Raw genomic sequence first — 17701 nt, forward strand, 5'->3', positions numbered from 1 at the left:
CCACACCGACGACGCCTGACATCAGGGAGCGACCCCAGAATCATCCCCAGGAAACCCAGAGCCCTTCCTGACACAGCACTCCAGGCAGCCACAGCCAATCAATCAGAGATGAACCATCAAGATGGGAACTGTTGGACACCCCTGCCGCAGGCTGGGGAGACATTCATACCCTGCTGCCAGGCTCACATTCGTGCTTAAGGAAAATTACTCTGATCTCGAGACAGTAAAAAAAACAAAATACCAGCTTTCCCCAGTCCTAAAACATTTTATTTTCAATCACAAAGGACACAGATGCATCCAATTTAGTTTAAAAGGCATTTATTGAGCACTTACTATGTTTAAGGCATTGGGCTGGAAAAATAAATAAGACCATTGCTGCCCCCGACGAGTTTACTGTCGACCTCGTAACGTGAAGTCTTTGACTCCAAAAGCCCATTTGGCAGGGGTATTCCTTGAGCCTGGCACCGCTTCGCCTGGGCAGTCTCACTTCTCAGCAACTCTGGGAGCTGGTGTTATCTCCGCTTCACAGATAATGAAACAAGACTTGGAGAAATGAACTAGCTCACCCAAGTTTGCCCGGCCAGTATTTGAGCCAAAATCCAAAGTCCTATCAGTGCGTCGGGCACTGCACTGTGCCGCCTCCTTGGAAAAGATTACAAGATTTTATTTTATTTTTTTTTCCTCTCCCATTCTGTCCACGTGCTCAGCAATTGAAGAGTGGAACGAGAATTGATGGATAGGCAGGCAATTCGCTTCTCTGCTACGAAAAGCACATCCCACGTTCAGGCTGCCCTAAATTACATACCGGTTAGTCGCCTCAGAGAATCTTGCTTTGGGGGTCTGTTGTCTGTCGCTCTTATCTCTTCAGGATGCTTTGGCCAACCAAGCAGAATGCTTATCTTGCAGCTTTAGGGCTTTGGGAAAAAAGTTTCTGCTGTGCAGAGTGTGCCCTTCCCTGGGGGCCTGCATGACACAGAATTCTTTCTAATTCATACCTCCCAGCTCGGAGAAGCAGCCAGAAGTCTGGTCTGTTCTGTGGGAGAGGAACTTAGGGCTACACCCAAACCCAGGTTACCCCACATTTCACACGGCCCCCCCACATGTCACCTGATGAGCATGGACAGGATTTCCACCTCTGACTCCCATTTCATCTTTAGTTATTATTTCATCTTCCATCCAATAAAGATGGAAGACGCAGGGAGTGTGCATGACTTACTCAAGGTCACACAGCCCTTAACTGGCAGAACTGAGATTTAAACCTTGGTCTGTTGGACCCTGTCTTGTTTTAAGACACACATTCACATAGCAAATGCTACCTCTGTTTCTGCCCATGTAGGGGGAATGGAGTGGGGAGATAACGGTACCCATGGGTGTATGTTCATACGCTGACGGCTTTCCCTAGTCACAACGTGGCTTCCAGACCAGAAGCTTTCACTTCGCCTGAGAGCTCATTAGAAATGTAAATTCTTGGGCCCATCCACACACCAACTACAGCTTAACAAGGGTTAAACAAGAGTTTAGCAAGAGTGGTTTGTATGTACACCAATTCTTAAGATCTCCACAAGACATCAGAAATGCATTAAATTTATTGATTTTTTTCCGTTCACCACGGGCTCTTTACTTACATATGGACGCAGCCGGTAGGTCTAGGCATGGTACCCACGCGTCCATCTCTACGTCTCCTTACAGATAGCGGCCTGTTTCTTGGGAACAAAATCCCAATTCAAGAGGAAGATGCTCCCAATTAGCTAATTAGACTCATATTTCTATTCTCTGTTTCTCTCTCGCCCTTTTTTGCCACTGACTTATGGTTTGATTCCTAGGCTTATTTGCCTCCTGTCTCTTCCTTCAAGCCAGCCCTCGTAAGTGATGCTTCTTAAATTCAAACATTAAACTTAAGCTGCCGGATGCCTGCTTAAAAATCACCAGGGGCGCCCTGTTGTTTATCCAGTCAAGTCCCCACTTTCCTGGCTCCACATACAATGTCCTCCAAGGTCAGGCGCTTGTTTACTTTTTCAAATTCATTTGCTCCCTCCTCTCCCGACCCATTTCCCACCTTACACCGGGTAATGAGCCACCCAGAATCCTGCATGTCCTCTACAGCCCAGCAGAGCAGCCCAGCCTATGCCTCCCCTTGCCCAGAAAATGCTTTTTGCCCCTGTCCTGCCATTCAGACCCTGCTGGAACATTTGAAAAGCCTCCCCCTTCTTCTGGAAGGGTAAGTTGCTCCCCACCACATCATCCCACAGACCATCAAAGCGGTTCTCAAATATTAATGAGCATCAGAGTCGCCTGGAGGGCTTGTTAAAACACAGGCTGCCTGGCCCACCCCAGGGTTTCAGCTTCAGGAGTTCTGCCCTGGGATGAGGGCAGGTATCCCCATTTCTAACAGTTTCCGAACTAACCCTGAGGCTGCTGGTCTGGGGTGATCACTTTGGAAAGCCATTTGTAACACAGAGACAGCAGCCACATCACATGGCCAGGAGCAGTTTTCCCATTCTGCCTCTGCGACGGGACCCTGAGTTCCTCAGGAACGGCTGTGCCCATTCAATCATCGAGTGAGAGAACCAGCCAGCATGGTGCAGTGTGTCCTGAAAGGGTCCCAGATGGCGTCTTGTCTCCCCCACTCAGTATCACGGAAGCATTTCTTCATCTAAGGAGAAAATGTATCATAAGGGGCTCCCTATTGCATAATATGTGGTCGATGGATGCTAATGAAAGGAAGGAAGGAAGGAGGGAAGGGAGGAAGAGAAGTCAGCTGAAGTTCTGGCATCCTGGGCTGCGAGCTCAGTGTGCAGGAAGCATTTCATGGGGGCCTTCAGCATTAAGCAAAGCCCGAGTGGAATTTTACAAGCAGAGCCCAGAGCAGCTGTGTGATTTGGAAACATCCAAGCGCTCTAAGCTTTGTGGTCCCAGAGGGTGCAGGGAGCATCTTCCACTCTGATGAGTAACCGAGAAGACACTCAGACCTTCCTAAGCAGAAATATTTGCCTGGAGAAGATTTTCCAGGGTGGGGTGGATTGGCAATCCTGGGTGCGAGGTGGGTTTCAGAAGTGGACCGACTAGCAAGTGCTGGAGGCAGAGACCAGCGTGAGGAGAGTCCCTGGTGGGGAGCCCGGTGGCTCTGGTTGACACCGAGAGCTGGGACTCGGAACACTCAGCGACTCAGCCAGGGAGAAAGGAATGAGCTGAGCACTCAGAGAGCCCTGGATCCTGCAGCAGGCTGCACAAACACCAGATGCTCTGGCCGTCACTCTTCTCTCCATGCCCAGGGTGGGTTTTCCTAGTCTGTCCAGGTCCTCCTTCCTGCCCAGCCCAGACTCTAACTCAAAACTCAACTCCAACCCTTCTCAGTAGGGTCCACCAGCAGCCAAGACCCAAAAATCCAAGTCAGCACGTAGGAAAACCACAAACCTGTAAAACCTGGGACAGGGCTTCCATTGCACAGCGCCATCCAACAGAACCCTCGTGACGATGGGACAGTCCTGATGAGCGCTGTCCAACTCGGTGGCCACTGGGCCCTTGAAATGCAGCCAGTGGACGTGAGCAACTGAATGTTCGGTTGGGTTTCATTTTAATTGATGAAAAGTTAAATTTTGTTAACCGTTTTTTTTTTTTTTTTACATGCAGCTGTCCAGCTGATTTGGTTAAAAAACAAAACAAAACAAAACAAAACCACAACGAAAATCCTCTCCTTTCCTCAGTGATTTACCCAAGCACACCTTTATGATTTTTTTCCCATTCTTGACCTGCCTTGAGATGCCACCATTTAAATTTAAATTGATGAAAATGAAACAAAAGTAAGAATTCAGTTTCTCAGTTGCGCTCGCCATGCTCTGAGAGATCCCTGCCTTCACGGCTCTGTCTGTGCTAGAGTTTTGGGCATTTCGCTCATTGAGGGAGCTTTCCCAGTGGAAGACCTAGACCAATAGTCCCGAGTGTGAGCACTGATCTCAAGCTATGAGCGAGCAGAAGGCACGGTCACAGCAAACAAGTGGTGAAATCCCCCAGAGCAGGGTCTGGAAGACCTGACCGTACAGGGCAGACGCTGCAGTGCATGGGGATGCTGGAGGACGAGTCTGCATGCTGACCTACCCCGACGCCCCTCTGCACCAGCAGCCAGAGATGCTGTCTTGGGGTAACCATCACACTCCCCTGAGAAGTCAGACTCACTCCCCCAAAGGACAGAGGAAGAACCTGAGGCTCAGAGAAACTATCTCATGCAGGCTATGCTGGTGCAGGAAGAATCAGACCCAAGTCTGACTCCAACATCCAAGCTCTTTTTATTCTGCAACATGCCCTCCCTCTTCCATGCCACCCCCGCCCCCTGGGGATGTTGGTTGGAGAAACACTGCTTGGGTGAGGTTAGTCAAGGCATCCACTACAATGCAGTCCACCTTGGAATCATTTCTAGCACTAAAGGGCCATTTCCAAGTTCCACTCACAGCCCGTCTGTACCAAGCTACCAGTACATTTGTACAATGACCCACAAGTTCAAAGTGTGAAGCCCGGAGTATGAGGGATTTAAAACAAACAACAACAAAAAAGTGGCCTTTGAAGACATATGACCATACAATATTCCAAGGCAGAGAGAATGCTGTAGAAATGTCACATACAGAAGTAGGTTTGTAACTAGTTGGATAGTTAGTAATAATAATAGTTTTCTATTGCTGTTGTAACAAATTAGCACAAACTGAGGGACTTAAAACAAGGCAAAGTTATTCTCATACAGTTCTGAAGGTCAGAAGTCCTAAAAATCAAGCTGTCAGTAGAGGTGTGTTCTTCCTGAAGGTTTGGGGAAAGCACCCATTTCCTTGCCTTTTTCAGCATCTAGAAGCTGTCTGTATTCCTTGGCTCGTGGTCCCATCCTCCATCTTTAAAACTCACAATGTTTTACCTTCCAGTCTCTCTCTCTCTGCTTTCATCATCACATCACCTTTTCTGGCCATGACCTTCTTGCCTCCTTCTTATAAGAACCCTTTGGTTACATTTAGACCCCACCCAGCTAATCCAGGACAATCTCCTCACCAAGATCCTTAACAGATCATATCTGCAAAGTCCCACTTGCCATGTAAGCCAACATATTCAGAGGTTCCGGGAATTAGGATGCGGACACTTGAGGGGAGCATTATTCAGCCCATGACAAATGATAATAACAAAACAGTATTTCCCTTAATCAAACCCTCCCACTGCTGAGAAAACACAGGCTGGGATTGTTTCTCATCCGCTCAGCCACCCTACAGAGGAGACTTTAGAGAAGAGAGTCCCCCGTTGTCATACACTTAGTAAGTCATATCTCAAGGATTTGAACCTTGGTCCCTCTCTCTCAAGTCCACCTGATTTTTCCTTTTGCCAGGTTATCACCATGGGGAATTTCCCCAGGGCTGAGGGCTGGACTGGTGCTCATGTTACCTCGTTGGTATCACCGCCTCTCTTCACCCTGACACATGGGCACTTCCCTTGCAGTTTAGAGGTGAGGAAACTGAGGTCTGCAAAGGGGAAGTGATTTACCGAGATCAGAGAATGCATTCATAACAGAACGGGACGACTCTCAAGCCCCCCTGCCTTTTCCCTGGACACTGAGGGTCCCATGGCCATGGCTCATGGTGGCCACACTGGTTTCAGGAATGGCCCACAGTGGGCTCAGGTTCCTCAGGTACTCTGCCTTCATCTCAGTCGGTCTGCAGGTGCCAAAGCAGAGGGGCTCTCCACACCTTGCCACCAGCTGTATTTATCAGCTGGAATGGCTTTATATTCCACTTGCTAAATTGGATTGCTTTCAGAAAAGGCTGGGGCGGCAGATAAAAGCAGATTTTATGGCCATCCAATCAGAGGAAGTTGAATTTCGTTTGAGCAGGTGAGACTGGATGTCTTTCAGCTTTCTCTTTTAAAACCTGGGGGAAGCACTTAGACGCTGAGGCCAATCCATCAGGCTTTAGGAGGCTTTTTTTATTAGTCACTTACAGCAAACATTTTCCCCTTTACAGATGGTTACCTATTGCAATAAAAATCTCCATCTAGGCTTAATGCCAGGCTGAGACTTGGAAAGCGAGGGGGAATGGAAATGGTAGCATCTCATTCCAAGTCGAGAATGAGAGAATTCACAAAGGCACCAGGGAAATTCAAAGGAGAAAGAGGAGACGGTTCCAAAAAAACGGTGCTGGAACAGCTGGATGTCCACATGCAAAAAATTAATTTCAACACTCATTTTGCATTATATACAAAAATCAACTCAAAACAGGTCATAGATTTCAGTGTAAAATCCAAAACTATAAAACACCTAGAAGAAAACTGAAGAAAATATCTGTGCCCTTGATTTAGGCAAAAATTTTTACAGACAGCACACAAAAAGCCAAAGCCACAAAAGAGAAAAATAGATAAAATGGACTTCATTCAAAGTAAACATCTTCTTGAGGGGGAGGGGATAGTTCAAGCAGTAGAGTGCACGCTTAGCACACACAAGGTCCTGGATTCAATCCCTAGTAAACAGAAATTTACTCAAAGTAAAGATACAGATGGAAAATAAGCACATGAAAAAATGCTCACTATCACCAGCGATTTGGTCAATCCAAATTTAAACCACAATGAGATACTTCTGCACGCCCACTGCAATGGTAAAAGCAAACAAACAGAAACCATCAACACCGCTATGTTGAAACCTTAACTTCCAAAGGTGGTGGTCTCAGGAGGTGGTGCCTGTGGGAGGTAATTAGGTCATGAGGGTGGAGCCCTCTTGAACAGGATTAGTGCCCTTAAAATTAGAACCCCCCCTCCCCCACAAAAAAGAGCTTCCTCATCCTTTCTGCCATTCAAGGCACAATGAGAAGTCTGCTAACTGGGAGAAGGTCCTCACCTGACCACCTTCCAGCCTCCAGAACTGTGAGCCATAAATTTTTGTTGTCTACGAGCCACCAAGTTTGCGATACTTTGTTATAACAGCCTGAACAGACGAGACAAATACCAAGCGCTGAAAAGGATGCAGAACCACGGGAACTCTCAGACAGCGTTGGCAGAAATGCAAAGTGCTACATCCAGCCACGTTGGAAGAACAGTTTGGTGATTTTTTTTTATATAGTTACATGTCTACTATGTGACCCAGCAATCTTACTCTAGATATTTAGCCAAAGGAAATAAAGATACACGTGTCAACAAAAGACCGATCTGCAAATGTTCATAGCAGCTTTATTCATCAGAAACTAGAAACAACCTAAATATTCTTCAACTGTTGTATAAATTGTACATCTATACAATGCAACACTACTAAAAACAGATCAGCTACTGATATATACAACAACATGGATGATTCTCAAAGACATTAAGTTAATTGAAAGAAGCCAGACACTCTTTATGCCTTGGCTAACTGTATAAGTTTAAAAAGCTAAAGCTCTAAACGTTCTTAAAAACAATGAACAGTACATACATGTAAATTTAAAAATACATGTGCAGTAAAAAAAAAAAAAAAGATCTGTGAAACCATGAAAGATATAGAAGAAACTTAAAAGACATATTACTAAGTGAAAGCAGCCAGTCTGAAAAGGCTACTAACTGTATGATTCCAACCAAATGACATTGTGAAAAAGGCACAGCTACAGAAACAGTAGAAAGATAGTGGTTTTCAGGGGTTTGGAGAGAGGGAGGGAGGCAGGAATGAACAGATGGAGCACAAGGGATTTTTAGGGCAATGAAATTATTCCGTAGGATACTGTAGTGGTGGCTACATGTCATTATGCATTTGTCAAAACCCATAGAACATACAACATCAAGAGTGAACCCTAATGTAAACTATGGACTTTGGTTGATAATAATGTGCCCATGTGGGTTCATCGATTGTACCAAATACGCCACACTGATGAGGGGTGTTGAGGGAGGGGAGTATATATGTGTTGGTGGGGAGGGTTATATGCAAACTCTGTATTTTCTGCTCAGTTCTGCTGTGAACCTGAAACTGCTCTAAAAGAATAAAGTTTATTTTTAGAAAAAGAAAGAAGCCAGACACAAAAGGCTACACACAGTACAATTTTATTTGTATGATAATCTGGAGAGAAAAACCGAAACCCGAGGGACAGAAATCAGCTGAATGGGCTGGGAGGAGGGGAGGGGAGGGCACTGACAACGTGGGAAAACTTTCTAGGGTGATGGAAATGTTCTGTATCTGGACTATGGTCATGATTACATAGTTCTAAACTTTATCAAAGTGCATTGAATTGTACACCTAAGAAGGATATATTTTACTGTTTGTAAATTATATCTCAGTAAACGTAACTTTGAACAAAAGGACTGGAAGCATTCAGATCCTGCTCTTCTCCCCCCCCCCCATCATAATATATAGAAGTGGTCATAGAGATGAGAAAGCCATCAGTACAATTACTTCAATTGTAGAAATTTATATTGTAGCCCATGCATTTATTATCAAGCATCATAGTCCTGTATACCCCAGAGCACAAAGCCTGTGACATTGGATAATCTTTCTGTCGTTATCTTCCGTTTCTATCATCAAAAAAAAAAAAGAAAAAAAAAAGGACTTTCATTTTCCAAAAGGTCCTTTTTCTGGAAAAAGATAATATTTGATTTCTTGCTACCTTGTTTTAATCCACAGTGGAATAGACGCAGCTTACAAGAATGCTTTCAGTAAAGCCGCGGCTATAAATAAAAAAATCAGGGCCAAAGAAAATATACATCACGTGAGAAAGTCAAGAATAGGGAGGAAGCAGGAAGGTGCATTTCATGGGCCCCCACGCACTCATTTAGCTGGGAGTTTCCTGATGGCTGGGAGATGGGAGGGAAATGGAAAAGCTAATTAGTCAAGTAACTTACACATCATGTAATCAGAAACCTCTAGCTCTTCAGTGGCAGAAAGTGATACGAAGGCAGGACAAACCGCAGATTGTTATCTCAGCATCTTCCCTCATTTCTAACTGGTCTTGATCTGGAGAGCGTTAACTCAGTTGGGAAATCCAGGAGCAGACATGGTGTCAGCTTCTCCATCTCTGGCACCTGCCTTGTGCCACCGTGTTTCTGTTCCGATGGCCTCCTCTCCTCCAGCCACATGGTTCCTCAGAGAAAAGCAGCGTCGACTCCAGAAAAGGCCCCAGACCAGAAGAAGACTGGGTTCTGGGTTTCAGGCTTGCCCTGGACACGGACTGAGTTGTTGCATGGATTTGCACAAGCTATTTAGTTCTCTGTACCTCAGTGTCCCCAGCTGTAAAATGGGCATATCCATCCTAGGAAGATTGCTGTGAGAATTCAGTTAACAAATGTGACAGCTGTGCAGGAGATGAGAGTGAGACCTTCTCCCGGGAGGGAGCCGACAAAAGAACAAAGTTCATTACTGAAGAGGGGAGGGTGGAAAAATACGGGTCTTTAATTAGATACCTGACCTACTGAATTAGCCAACCCAAAGAAAGCTGCCTCACTTCCAGAGTTCTTAGGATGTGAAATAATACATTTCCTTATTGCTTGAACTAGAGCCAAAATTATCCTAATTCACCTCCTGTCTGAGACCTGATAATGCTTAGCCAAAACCACTTTTCCTTCCAGCAACAGTAAAAAAAAAAACCAAAAAACAAAACACTCATATTGTACGTAGAAGCTTATTTAGAGTTTGGATCAGAGTCCATTTTTACATAACAAGTTGGAGAAAATTGAATTCACCCAATCTCCTCTTAGAAAGTGATAGCTGTCTTCGTGGGGAAAATAGTTTGATATGTGTTTGAGGTCAGAGAGAATGCAGAGCATTTGAACTTGAGCAGAACGGAGGCGAGGACATCATTTGTTGCTTGGGATGTGTGAAGTGGTGGCGTAAGAGGGGAAAAGAGGGAAGGGAGCCAGGAGGTGGCAGAGAGCTAGGAGCCACATGGTGTCACGGCTTCTGCTGGACACCCCCCCCCGCAGCCCCCCACGTCTCCCCAGTCTAGTTCAGTGCACAAAAATCACAAAATGCTAATGAAAGCGGACCACTTGTAGTAACCAGGGACAGAGCTGATTTTGGTCTCTAGGAGGTTAGAGGGTGCAATTACAGCAAACGAAAAAGCAAGCGTATGACAACAGAAAGACCCACAACAAGTAATTCCCCATGAGTTTACCCTCAAATCAAACAGAGACATTTGATTCTCATTAGACTTAATTTTGGTGCCTGAGCAGTAGGGAGCCCCAGGTTATATCTGGGTTGCATGTCTAGTTACAGTACTATTTCTAACATCTGTTTCTGTGCCACAAATTAAGCTGGGCTATCTGACTTAAACTCTTCCAAAATTTGGACCCCCATTCCATCAGTGATTCTTGTTTTGAGCACTGTTACTTTAAGTTAGTCTTCGTCACTCTGTGGCCAGTGCAAACCACATTCACCAGCCCCTTTTGGAAAATCATAGCCTTCCAGTTCTCAGCCTTCCAACAGAACTCTTCCCTTCCTACCTTGCTTATAGCTCCTTCTCTTACGTCACCATGACATTATTGCTCCTAGAGTTTTCAGCATCTTGAGGGTTTGAATAAAGCCTTTCTGAAGGAAATGCCTGTGCAGCAGAATTTCCCAGTGTGGGCATTCAGACCTGCCATTTGCATAAGTAAGCAGTCGTTTGTACAGATGAAATGAGCAGTTACATATGTGCAGATAGGTCCTAATAGGTACCGTATGCTTCAATTACCCATTTTCCCAGCACTCCTCCCCACCCCCGGACTGATTGGTTATTAATGCAACAGATGGAGCCATTTAGCACTCGCACACTCCCCAAATGCCACCCTTCCCCTCCTCTTCCCAGACCCACAAGCCTCTCTTGGCATCCTCCATGTCTTTGTCATTGCGGAATAAATGCCGCTCAGCGGGATCCAACTCATGCCCTTAGTTCCGCTGACAGTCAAATTGCATTTCCTTAACGAGAGTGCCACTGGGGAAACCCAACAGGCTTCATTGTCAAGGAAACTCTCAACTGACAAAAACTGGGTTTTTAAATTGCATCCTTCGTAAAAAGCTGGCTTGTTTGGAGTTCTGTCAGCAGGAAGTCTTCGAAGTGTCTGAAATTCAGGGATAATTGAAGGTTGCTAAGTTGACCCAGAGTTTGGATGAGATGCTGGCTCCCTTGTGCACCATCATGGATGTATTGATAATGTTCGGCACCCCCATCAGACCATCAGAGACTTGGAAAGCTTTAGAGATGAAAGCGATCGGGAAATTGTATAAGCCAGTGGATTTTAAGCTGACTTCTTTGGAACCCTGGGGGTCCACAGAGGTACCTAAGGGCAGGAAAAGTCTGATTGGCAGGGATCCTGCCCTTAAAGCTGTGCTTTAACCAGACCTGTTTCATTTTTACCTTGTGGGCTTTATTATTTATTTGGCGTATTCATATGAATAAAAGATCACACAGCCAAAGTAAGTTGGAAAACCAAATATGTTGTTGGTTTCAGATCTGACCTTCCGAGATCTTTCTAAGTTCTTGAAGTGATGCAGGTAAAGGAGGTGGTGAAACAGAAGCTATTTTTAAATATTTCACAAAGCTTAGTAGAGCATCTCCACGTACTGAATGCTCCCCGAAAGGTCAGGCAGTGATCTCATCCACCCCCACCCCAGCTTCATCTGCCACCTCCACAGAGGTGACTCACCAGCTTGTCCCTCCAGCACAGACCCCTTTTCCAGAATCCAGATCTGAATCAACACTTGTGCAAACCACATCCCCTCTTGCGATTCTCAAGGCATCTCAGCCTTAGCAGGTACAAACCCAAAAATATAATCTCCTCCCTGGCCCCACAAATGAATTCCTTTTTGGCATTCCCATCTCAAGCAACACAAGGCAATTTTCTCTATTGAGCTGCATATAACAGAGCCTTACAAATCACCCTCGACAATGCTCTCTCCCTTTCTTTGTGTGTCTAGACCATCACCAGGTCCTGTCAATTCTCCCTTCTTAACGTCTTCATAAGCCGTTCGCTCTCTCCAGCTCCTCTGATGACCACTCCACGCCAAGAATCACTTGAAGAGGCAACTGTAAAATTTCCTACCTAGTCTCTGCTTCTGTTCCCCCTCGTCTGCTCCGATCTCCTCCCCACGCTGCAGCTGAAGTAGACTTTTGGCAAGACAATTCTGACCACACCTCACCTCCCCTAAAATCACATTACTGTTTTCATATCTCACAATAAGGAACCCAAAGCTCACCAGGGTGCAAAGCTTTACAAGACCAGGCTCCAGCCTCGCTTCTCACCCCCTGCTCCCTGTGTCCCAGCCATTCTGGCTTTTCATCAATTCCCCATAAGCATCAGGATCCCTTCCACCTTTGCCAATGTTGTTCCTTCTGCCCGGAATGCTCTTCCTTCCTTTCTTTGTCTAGTCAACTCCTACTCATCCTTGGGAGCCCAGCTCATGCTCTGTTACGTGTGGCATTCTTAATCAGGTCTCAGGATTCCAGTCCCTCTTGGCCCCTATGCCCCCTTCTCTGCAGGACTTGTGACAGTCTGGTTTCTGAATCATTTGATGAAAATCTAACTCTGCTCTAGATGGTAAACTCCATGATAACATGGACCACGTCTGCTTCCGTTCATCCCTGCATCTTGAGCGTCCAGCACAGGGCCAGCACAGAGCAGCTGCTCAACGATATCTGGGAGACAGAGGGAGGGAGATACTCCTGCTGTGGCTTAGAAATAGCCTATGTTCTCTGTGATGTCACATTGATAATCTCATGCCAACCAGAAGCTCCAAAGAGCATCCGTGTTTAAAAATGAATAAATGCGGTAATGATTACTCCTGTTTAGTAGATATCTTTTGCAGGCAGAATCTTTCAAAATAAGTTGGAAAAACAAAATGGAAGGGGTTCTTGATGGAGCGTTCAAAACCACTCATGCCACCCAACCCCTTTATTTCTCCAGTGTTTGTTCAGGCTTTTACATGCACAGTCTCATAGAATCCTCTCAGCAACCTCAGAGGCTGGTTGGTTATCTTTTTTTTTTTTAATAAAAGGGGAAACTGAGGATCAGAGTCATTAAGTAACCTGCTCAACTGCCACAGCTAGAAGGTGAAGAAACCAGGATTCTAACCTGCATCTATCTCCCCCCATAGTTGAGGAAACCAAAAGAGACAATTGCTCAAGGTCGTGCAGCTAGTAAACGGCAGAAGGACAAGATCGATCCCCAGCTCCCACAACACTCTGTTCTTTCCGTAATCATGCATATTTTACTATGTTCAAATATCACAAAAAGTATGTAAAGCATCAACAATCTAGAGGTGACTTCAACCAGCCTGAGGATGTGAGTTAGAAAAGAAAGGTTCAATTTTCAGTAGTGAACAAAAGGTCTCCTAGAAAACGGAGCTGGAGGCAAAGTTCTGTGCTAACATTCGGGGAGTGCGGTGGGGGTGAGACAGGAGGGGAGGGGGCAGGGCACGGCCGTTAAAAGAATGACACAGCAATTAACACCAAGATGGGGAAGACGCAAGTGCCAGTAGACCTTGAGCTTCAATATACGCTCACTGAAATACAAGAGTGTGCTAAATGGTCCTCCCACAGGCGCCAGGACAGTTTCAAGGCTGACCATAAAAGGTCAAAAAGCAGGTGATGGCCCAATTCCTGGGAACCCCAGCCCCTTCCCCAAAGTCGTTTGCATAATCCTCCCACTTGTTAGCATGTGAAGTTACCGAGCCCATAAAAGCTAACCACCCCGCACCTCCTGGACTTTCTCTGACCTTCTGAGACAGCCCCCACTCTGTCTGTGGGGTGTGCATCTTTCTGAATAAATCTACCTTCACTCTACTATAGCTCATTCTTGAATTCTTCCTGCGTGAATCCAACAACCCTCACTTGGCGGGGCACATCCCGGGGACTCATCCAAGACCTGGGACATAGCATCCTCTTGCCCCATTTTTCCTGTATCAGGCGGGAGGCTGCAGTATCAAAGAGGTACCATGAGGGGTAAATGGAAGGGAAACAGCGAAGGAGGGAGAGGCAAAGCTGGTTGGTTCACTTGGTTCACGACCACCCAGCAGCCCACGGCTTGGCAGGAGAGCAAGCCCGTGGCTTGGTCACTTGGAGCATTCCAGAAAGGCAGTGTGGGACCACTGTGTCTCAGAAGCTTCCATCAGTGTTGGGAGAGAGACCCAGTTCAACTGTCCATCTCCATCCCTCACTGGGCTCTAACTCTCCTCTTCTAGGTGGTACCACCTGGCCTTGGCAGCCTGCGTGAGTCCGGACCGCTAGCACCTGGGTGCTCCCCCCACAATGGGCACCATGGAGGGCGTGATGGAGGGAGGCAGAGACCATAAGCAGCTTAGAGGCTGAGCCATCGGCCAGTGAAAAGAGTGCTAGGTGTTGCTGGGGCCATGCCAGCTGAGACACAAGCCAAGTGAATCAGCCCAGAGGCAGGGGGGGCCTCGATCAGGACAGCTTCATGTGATGGTTAATTTAATGTGTCAGCTTCACTGGACTAAAGGATGCCCAGAGAGCTGGTGAAGCATTATTTTTGGGTGTGTCGGGGAGAGTATTTCTGGAAGAGGTTAGCATTTAAATTGGAAGGCTGAGTAAAGACTGCCCTCACCTGTTTGGGTGGGCATCACTGATCTCATAGAGGGGCTGAATAGACCAAAAGGGTGGAGGAAGGGCAAGTTTCTCTCTGCTTGGGCTGGGGAATCCATCTTCTCCTGCCCTTGGCCATCAGTGCCCCCTGGTTCTCAGGCATTTGGACTCAGACGAGGACTTTATACTATTGGTAACTATGGTTCTCAGACCTTCAGACTCGGACTGGAACTGCACCACGAGCGTTCCTGGCCTCCAGTTTGCAGGCAGCAGAACTTGGGTCTTCTTGGCCCCTGTAATCGCATGAGCTAATCCCTCAAAATAAGTCTCTTTCTATCCCTCTCTATATATCCTATTACTTCTGTCTGTCTGGAGAACCCTGGCCAATGCACGTCACATTTAATTATCCTCTGTCTCAGCTTGGATGCAATGGTAGATGGGGAAACAGCATAGACTGTGTGGTGAAAAAGATCCCGTTTTGAATCCTGGCTCCTACCTCCTCAAATCTGAGACGCCTCCGTCACCTGCAGCATGGGGACAATTGTGGTATCCGCAAGCATCGGATTGGGGTGAGGCCATTTTTCAAGCTTTCCTGGGAGCAGTAGGCAGGGAAGGATGCATGTGCAATTCTGAAAAGTCAGGGGCACAGTTTACAGCCATATATATACGAACTCTCCTTGAAACCCAAGCTATTATTAAAAATGAACATAAATGTGCACAATGTGCATTCCAGTTCATAACACATCATTTTTTTTCTTTTTTGGGGGGGTAATTAGGTTTTATTTTAATTAATTAATTATTTTAATGGAGGTACTGGGGATTGAACCCAGGACCTCGTGCATGCTAAGCACGTGCTCTACCACTGAGCTGCGTCCGCGTCCCCCTCCGTAATACATCACACTTGTTTTAATCATTGAAAATTTCCCTAAACACAATTTTAAACAGAAACCAAAGCTCCAGGAAGGAGCTTTATCCTACAAATGTGGATAGCCTCAAAAAACGCCATCAGAATCCCATTGTGGGCACCTGAGCAGCCCCGTTTGACATGTACAATTTAGGCACAGAAACAGCTTCTATTTACTGAATACATGTTAGGCGTTCAACTTGCATTTTCTTATTTGAGTTTCCCCAAAACGCTGTAACGTGGGAGTTACTTCCTCAGCTTTACAGATGAGAATACCAGTCTCGGGGAGATTAAGTGCTTGGTCCAAACTCACACAACGTGGGGAAGTTCAAGGAAAAATTTTTTTCCTATTTTATTTTTTATTGAAGTGTAGTTGATCTACAATGTTCGTTTCAGGGGCACAGCAAAGTGATTCAGTTATACATACACATACATATATATATATATTTTTTCAGATTCTTCTCCATTATAGCTTATTATAAAAATTGAATATAGTTCCCTGTGCTATACAGTAGGTCCTTGCAAGGGAGAATCTGAATCCAGAGTTCAGATTTTTTATCCACCGGGCTTTGTGGCTTCCCAATGCACGTCGATATACCTGGCCCACTGCCAGATCACAGCAGGCACTTCTCACTGTCACCACCTCTCGGCATGTGCTAGTCAGCTCCCACCCCCAGGAGCAGGTACTGGAAAGACACTCCCTCCAGGCCCAGCGTGGGCCGGGCTGTCCCTCAGCAGAGAGATGACTAGGATACTTTGACCTCCTGCTCATCACTTGAGCCCAAATCTCTCTCTCTCTCTCTCTCTGCCTCCCTCCAGATCGGGCAGGCTGCAAATCTGCCAAGTGTTCCCCAAAGCGAGCAAGCTGTTACTACTTAGCGGGGACTCTGCAGAGGCTTCTGGCCAGCATCTGCTCTCCCATCACCACAGGATCAGGAGCTCCAAAGAGGGAGGGGGCTGCGGCCAAGCCGGGAGCCCCCCTGCCGGTCAAGGCAGCATTCATGGCCTTGGGAATTTAAACAGCCCCTTGAAAGGGAAATGTTACAGATGATTTTCCTCCAAGTGAAAAAATAAGATAAAGAATATTGAGTTTCTGAGTGGAAAAATCCTACACCAAAAGGTCATTGCTATTATTCTGCTAAGTTGTTTTAAAGAGCATTAGAGTTTGAATGTGGATAACTTTATCTAATCACTCTCTCCCCAGACAATCTCTTGATTATAACCACATTGTGCATGGCAGTGATCCCCAATTATATCCACCCACCCCTCGATCCATCCATCCACCCATCTGTCCCACCCCTTGTCAACAGAGGGTACCTGCTCTGGACTGGACAATGCCACTTCCTTGGCTTCTGCCAACCAGAAACTGAGGACATAGCTGCACTGCCTCTCGCCCTGGCCTTACCCAGCTCCACATTGAAATGAGCCCACACTTACCTGTGACACACAACCCTGAAGTCATCACCTTGCGGCCCCCATCCTCACTTCGCTCCTCTCACAGTGTGTGTAGTGGTCGCGCCATCTGGATGATTAGCTCGGGCTGGGACAGGAGCAAAAGTCCTAAGAAGTTCTGCACATACTGCCCCACAGCTGATAAGAGGAAGTCCCTCTTTCTATCTTGTTGAAGAAGGAAGGTATCTCCGGTGGTCGCCGTTTTGCAACCCCTAATGAAATACTGAATTTTGGCATTGACGATGGAAGGACGTTAACCTCAGGAGAAAAGAGACAGTCCCGTCTCAGCTGCTTCCTGCGCCCAGCACTGCATGCGCAGTGGGACTGGCACAGCCGCCAAGCCAGACAGAGAAGCTTCCGGAGCCCAGAACCCACCTGCAGGAAATACAGAGGACAAAGGAGCGCAGTCAGAGCTGCCAGGGGGATGCAATCAGTGAAGTCCAGACTGTGGAAAACTTCGAGGACCAATGACTCATTTCCTTCAGTAACATCAACAAACTGCAAGATGATGAAGAAAGAATTTAGAGATAAAAAAAAAGTCTTAGGAGACGCATTCACTGATCACAAGGTCTCAATTCAAACAAATAATCTGTTAGGCAATCAGAAGTATAGATTTTAGATCAAGATGGCGGAGTGGTAGGACCACAAGCCCACCTCTCTCCTCGCAGCCGCAACAGAACAACTACTGACTGCCAAACAGCCATCGAGGGGAAAAAAGACTGGAATCTTGAAGGGAAAAAAAAATAAAGTCTTCAAATGGAAACATAAAGAGGTAACCACAGAGGAATGGTAGGAGGGGCATGTTCCCGATATAATGGGACCCCAAGCAGAAGAATAATTAAGTCACAGAGGCCCTCCC

The 17701-nt window shown here is 46.3% G+C and overlaps 1 long non-coding RNA gene across 1 annotated transcript in view; it reads right to left on the reverse strand.

Annotated features, from left to right (window-relative positions):
- The window catches only part of LOC123614387 (uncharacterized), a 30122-nt gene extending 12876 nt beyond the window's left edge, over positions 1 to 17246 (reverse strand). Inside the window, exons 1-2 of the long non-coding RNA XR_006721743.2 lie at positions 16828 to 17246; positions 14983 to 15115 (exon numbers count right to left, since the gene is read on the reverse strand). This is a non-coding gene — a long non-coding RNA (uncharacterized LOC123614387). The remainder of the gene's footprint in view (positions 1 to 14982; positions 15116 to 16827) is intronic.
- Between the last annotated feature and the right edge of the window lie 455 nt (positions 17247 to 17701).

The sequence above is a fragment of the Camelus bactrianus genome, chromosome 22, assembly GCF_048773025.1.
Source record: "Camelus bactrianus isolate YW-2024 breed Bactrian camel chromosome 22, ASM4877302v1, whole genome shotgun sequence".
Taxonomy (NCBI): Eukaryota; Metazoa; Chordata; class Mammalia; order Artiodactyla; family Camelidae; genus Camelus; species Camelus bactrianus.